This window comes from Porites lutea, chromosome 14 (genome assembly GCF_958299795.1).
Source record: "Porites lutea chromosome 14, jaPorLute2.1, whole genome shotgun sequence".
Taxonomy (NCBI): domain Eukaryota; kingdom Metazoa; phylum Cnidaria; class Anthozoa; order Scleractinia; family Poritidae; genus Porites; species Porites lutea.
The window spans coordinates 15,417,934-15,424,269 of record NC_133214.1 but is presented as its reverse complement, the minus strand read 5'-3'; the positions used below and the strand labels follow the sequence as shown (position 1 = coordinate 15,424,269).

The 6,336-nt window shown below is 39.6% G+C and overlaps 1 pseudogene; it reads right to left on the bottom strand.

Annotated features, from left to right (window-relative positions):
- Nucleotides 1–5,068: 5,068 nt before the first annotated feature.
- The window catches only part of LOC140923981 (uncharacterized), a 1,813-nt pseudogene continuing 545 nt past the window's right edge, over nucleotides 5,069–6,336 (bottom strand).

Here is a 6,336-nt window from a genome sequence, read left to right as displayed (position 1 = left end):
TATTTAGTCACTGACAAAGATTATTCTGGCATCAAAACATGTAAAAACGATGACTGCGAATTTTGATAGTATGTACCTCAAGTAAGACTTATAATAATGTCCTAAGTCATTGCCATTGAGGGCTGGGTCAATTTGTCGGGGGGGGGGGAAATCCGTTGAAATTCCAGGGGGGGTAGTGAAAAAAAGAGAGTCTCCAGATTTTAGATCTCCAGAGGTTTGCATCTCTGCATAAGTCATTTTTAAGAGTTGGGTCTTTTATCTCTGTCATGGCGACGAAAAGACTAGCAACGAGGAAAGGGTGGCTCCCAGTGTAAAGGCCATAGTCTTCAATAAAAGACTACCAGAACCGTTATAAGCTTGATTTGAAATTATTACGATTTTTTCGCTTTTATTTCGTGTACCGGACACAGATGACGTAAAACAAGAATCGCCGAAAGGCGACTTCACTGACTCCAGGGCGACATTTTTTTTCTGAGAGGAGGGGGCGGCTGTACACACTCAGGCTACCATAAAACCTTGTCGCCGACCATTGCGTGACATAGAATCTCATGTGAGACTGAAACGTAAACTCATTGGAACATAGTATCTTTTTGGAGCACGTTCGTAACAAGAAAAATGAGTATCATTTTTAAGTCGGGGCTGTATAGTAACTTTTAAATTCCACCATTATGAATAAACGTAAGTAAGTTAGCCACTCTAAGCAGGAAACGATTAGCATTATTTTCACACACCCCTCCCCCAATAGTTGGTTTTCACATGACGTCACTAAAATTCAAACTAAAAAACTATCGATCCTTCAGATATTTTACTTTCACGATGCATTAGAGCAGCTGAAAACTAATTTTCATACAAATTTTCGCTTCAAAAGGGTTCTTGGTTTTGCAATAGAGTACGCTTGAATTTCTAAGCTTCTACGTGACGCGGCATTTACATGACGGCCAAGAGAGCTGTCCTGTAGGTCACAAAAAATGCCTTATTTCAGGAAATTTTGCTATTTAAACAGTTCATGTATTAGAAAAAGTATTACTTTAATGTTTTTGAGTTTCTCGAAAAATAAATTCACGCTTTTGGAGCAAAACTCGGTAACAGATGTTTCTGTTAGGTGAGCACCGGCATGGCGTCTCCATACAAATCTCTATAAATTTGGGTAAAATGTTTTTTCGGATATCTCGTATACGAATACTCCTCTGACCTGAATCTTGGCGAGGATCTTTGTTTATGTACCTCCTTTCATTTCCCAGATTCTGGACTTCATCTATTGAACGGTTTTGATTTTTATTTTGATCTATTTTGAATGGCGTGACACTGAAAAACCGCTCTGCCCCCCAAAATATGGCGTGACAGTATAACGAGACTAATTTTACCTAACCGGAAATTCCAAAATTATTGTCTTTCTACGAGTAAAAAACGCGACAGTGTCAGCTAAACTGTTAACAAGCAGTGCATTTCTCAATTCTGGTTCTTAAAACTAACAAAGCAAATTAAATTTAAGTTTTGAATTTGTCTGATATTGCTTTTAAAGCCTTTCTAACTGTCCAAGTGAATGTATATCAATACCTGGATTTTTGAAAACCAGGTAAGCAAAAAAATAAACTCACTCCACTATTTTGCAATTTAAATCAGTAAATGAACATTCAACGGCCGATTAAAAGCCTTCATCTGACGCCGGGAAGTGAGTTAGTGGTTCCTAGAAGTATTTCAGCATTATGACTCCCTGAAGTTTCAAACCGGTGTCATTTCAGTCTACAAATTTTAAGTTGAGTGACCCTGCAGTCAAAAGTGCCTGGTTAAGGCTTACATCACAACTTAAATAGTTAGAAAAACACTGCTCTTTTCGCTGTCCGATAAACGACAGGATTTCGCATGGAATAGACAACAAACTGATTGGAACAAAAACCGGCGCGTCTATATGTGGTTCAAAGCCAAGAGCACACTGAAACTAGACCTAGATCCAATTTTCCTCAGTCACAATCACACACTTTCGCGGTACTGATAGTACTGATAACACTATCCACAACCACGCATAATCTTCTAACGTTTAACACGAGCGAAATATCATCAAACAACTCGGAAAAACTCCGCCTATTGGCAGATAAACACCTTTGGACCTTTCTCTTACACTCGTCTTATTCAAGTTCCCGGATGCACACAGTCACACGGTCGGCACACCAGCACCGACCCCGTTTGAGTGTGGCTAAATGTCGCGGGTCGTGGGGTAAAAAAGAAAAAAAGTATGGAAACAATCAATTCCAAGCACTCCCTGCTATTTAGCAAAGGCCAACCATGGGAAAAGAGAAATTCAACGTCAAATTTTGACGTAACCATGGAAAGCTACGACGGAGCGGAGACTTTTGAACTGGTGGGTTGTTACCTCCTATCGCAACTAAAGCAGATCCCCGGCATCGAAATTGGCCTTTACAGAGATGACGGGCTTGCCATACTAAATCAAACACCAAGGGAGATAGAGAAAGCATCAAAAGGTTTAAACTTAAACAAAAAGTGAAGAAAAACCTTAAAAGGCACTCATCGTAGAATCTTTTGAAGGAGACGACGAAAAAGCAAAGTACGCTAGCCTCAAACACATCTTCATTTATTGGCTGCCTTCACTTGTCAGTTCACAAGTTAAACTTAAGTGGGGTATTGGATGGATGAGTATAGACCGGCCGATAAGTTGCCGAAGTTCTAAATTTGGAGGCTTTAGTGACACATACCCTCACAAAACTGACCTTAGTAACCGACCGGGTAGTATTTTTCCGCGGGTTATACCGCAAAAGCAAATGTCAGAGTATATGTCCATTACGCGTACTCACTTAAGACTTTACCAAGTCACCCCCCCCCCCCCCCACCCCCCGGAATGGAAGATGCTGAGTTAATAATTGCCCCCGAAATCCCGAGGAGGCACTCTAGTAACTCGCGCGTATATTAAGGAAAGTACTTACAGTTGAAATATATAGTCATACAGTCAATATAGAAAAAATATCGATTTGCTTGAACAGGGGCCGCGAGGAATCGGTAGGTAATGATGACGTTTGTATTGTTTGCGCCCGCAAGTACGCAATGGTTAGGATGAAGTAACACACAAAAAATCCAAAAGGGACCGCTTACAATAAGTAGATTTTGTGAAATTAATTGTGCAGTCATACTTCGATTTGATACTCTTTGGCGTTACGTGTTATCAGTGACATTCTGTGGAGCTGTTGTTATGAAAGTTATGGACCAAAAGACACTCGTTATGCGCAGATGAAGTTATAAGGTGCGTATAACAGTGTATATTTTAACACTAAGTGAGTTTGCCAGACACGAGTTCAGAAATCTTTGATTGGAAACCTTGCCAGACACTCTTTCTCCTTCTTCGACCGGAATAAGACTCGGCCCCAAAAAAGCAAGAAGAGTGAATGATTCAACGGCTAGCTTATCACTAGCAGAACGATGTACTACTACAGAAATTCGCCGACCACCAAATTCTGTGCTGACTTATTCCCTGCTCACATTTGTCCTTCCGCTATAAAGTTTAAAATAAGACTAGAATGCGCGAGCGTGAATTGATCAAACGTCCTTTTAATTGCTAAGGCTTACTTTCCGGCAAATAAAATGAACTAAATGTAAAAAGTGAAATAGAAATAGCGAAAAATTCAACTTCTAATTACATCTTTTCTTATGGTTTAGAATAAACTATTCTCGAAACTGAGAATGTTTTGATCAAAGCTGTGTAAATCAAACTGAAACTGTGCATGGAACCTTGCGTTTATTTCCTGTATTTATCTCACCTATTGTATGGAATATGTGTGAACATCTTCATTATGACTCGGTATATTTCAAAGAGCTACACAACGAGCAAGAATACTGTTGACACAGAGCGGGGGCAGCTGTAGTGTCAACTATTACTAGTTGATAGTGTTCATACTTTGATGGGGAAAATCCCATTTTATGAACTGGAACTGCCTTACATGCAGCCCACTTAACAAGACTTCTTTGTTGTCTGTTCAGGGTAAAATCTGTTGGTATTGTTTCATGGTTTCTGTTCTTTTGTTTTACATCAAATGTGTCGGGTACATACCGATTTTTTACAACGATTAGAAGCTTAAAAAAGCGAGTAAATTCGCAAAGTATTTGAATCAGCACTGCTACGTAGCTTGTTTGAAACGCTTTTTTAGTCCGGTACGAGTCCCCTACCCCCCCCCCCCCCCCCCCTCAGATTTATAAGCCCACAGGCGCCCCATTAATTTAATTTATAAAGAGAGAAGGCTAATTTTTGAATAAAAGTTAACTTCTTTCTTTTTTTTAAAATTAAATCAGTCACGATCCCATACAAACCTTTATAATCTTCGAACCGACTGTTGTAACACAACACCACACGTATGTTTGCGAGCCCATATATACAATCCTTCCATTAACCGACCTTCTGTCACAACACCTCACACATGTTGTTATGTTGATAATCGCCTATTGTATACTAAATTGAGCTTGGGCCGTCTACCCAGGGATTATAAACAGAAGTTTATGAAATGTTACAGTGGCGGATCCCTGAGACCCTGAGACAAGGGGAAAGCCCCCCACAGAAAATTTTTGGCCCTTCAGACCCCAGTTTGATCTAAAAATAAGGGGGTGGGCCTCCCCTGGATCCACCACTGTGTTAGAAAACATACAACAGTGTTCAATTATAACTAAGAAAAATAAAGGACGCCCCCATAATATTTCCCGTAATTTCATACCCTGTCGCACTTAAAGGGAGCTTTCTAGAAAAAAGCTATTAAGAAAACAATGAAATGATGAAACGCCTCTGAAGCCTGGAACTAATAATGATAATAATAATAATAATAATAATAATAATTAAAATTTGTATATTGCCTATCCAGTACTGCTCTAGTCGCTTTACACAAACAAGTAAGTAAACATTAACATTCCAAACAAAAAAATAGATAAATAAAACAATTAAAGAAATAATCAAATAGTAGATGAATAAAAATTGAGATAAAAATGGTCATACTAACAATAACAACCTTTCCTAAAAAGATAAGTCTTATGGAGAGATTTAAAAGTACTTAAATTATCACATGAACGGATGTTGTTAGGTAGACTGTTCCAATGGGTCAGGAGTGGCGACAGCGAAGGCTCTGGATCCATAGGACTACCTATTAAAGATAACAGGATTCAGGGGTAGCAAGTTGGATGAGCGGAGAGTTCTAGGCGGTGAATAGCGAGACACCAAATCTTGAATGTAGGTGGGTGCTTATTGGTGTAGAGCCTTGAAAGTAAGCGGCAGGATTTTGAATTTAATACGCTCATTTACAGGAAGCCAGTGTAGATCGGACAGAATTGGAGTGATGTGGTCGTATTTGCGGGAGCATGTAATCAGGCGGGCGGCAGCATTCTGTACTGATGGAAGCTTTTTCAAAACATACATGGGCACATTATACAAAAAAGAATTACAGTAGTCCAGCTTGGAGGATACAAAAGCATGGATGAGAATCTCGGTAGTCTTTGATGATAGGAATTTTCTTATGCGGGAAATGTGACGCAGATGGTAGAAGGCTGATTTACAGACAGAATTGACTTTAGGGAGCATAGACATAGTGCTGTCAAAGATGACGCTGATGTTTCTGGCAAAGTCGGACGCATGAATTGTATCATTTCCAAAACGAAGTGGTGGTAGAAACGTTACAGAACAGAGCTTCAAGTTAGAGTAGAGGTAGAGAAAGTTCAGTTTTGTCTTTGTTTAGTTTTAGTTTATTAAGAGACATCCATCTATCAAGATCAGACAAGCAATCCTATCTTTTAGCAATGGTGCTGGCTAATTCTAGGTCGTTGTTTGGTGAAAAAGATATGTATAATTGAGTATCAGCAGCGAAGAAATGAAATTGCATCTTACGATGACGCGGAAGGTCAGCCAGTGGTGCTGTATAAAGTAGGTAAGTATGGGTCCAAGGACACAGCCTTGAGGCACGCCACATTTGAGTTCGCAAGGTTGTGATTTGTTCCATCGATTAAGGCAAATTGTGTGCGGTTTAAGGTACGACCGAAACCAGTCAAGAGCAGTACCTCAAATTGAGAACCTAGAGTCAAGTCTTTTAAGCAGAATATCGTGGTCGAGAGTGTCAAAAGCAGCAGACAAGTCAAGCAGAAAGAGAATAACATAGTGATGATTATCAATTTCCAGAAGAATGTCATTGTGAACGCGAGTAAGGGCGGTGAAGGTAGTCTTGGAGACGTACAGCCACAACTTTCTCGATAATTTTAGAAATGACTTTGAGATTTGAGATAGGCTTATAATTACCAAGGAGTTCATGATCCAGAGAAGGTTTCTTGATGATGAGACAGCAGTTTTCAGAGAATAAG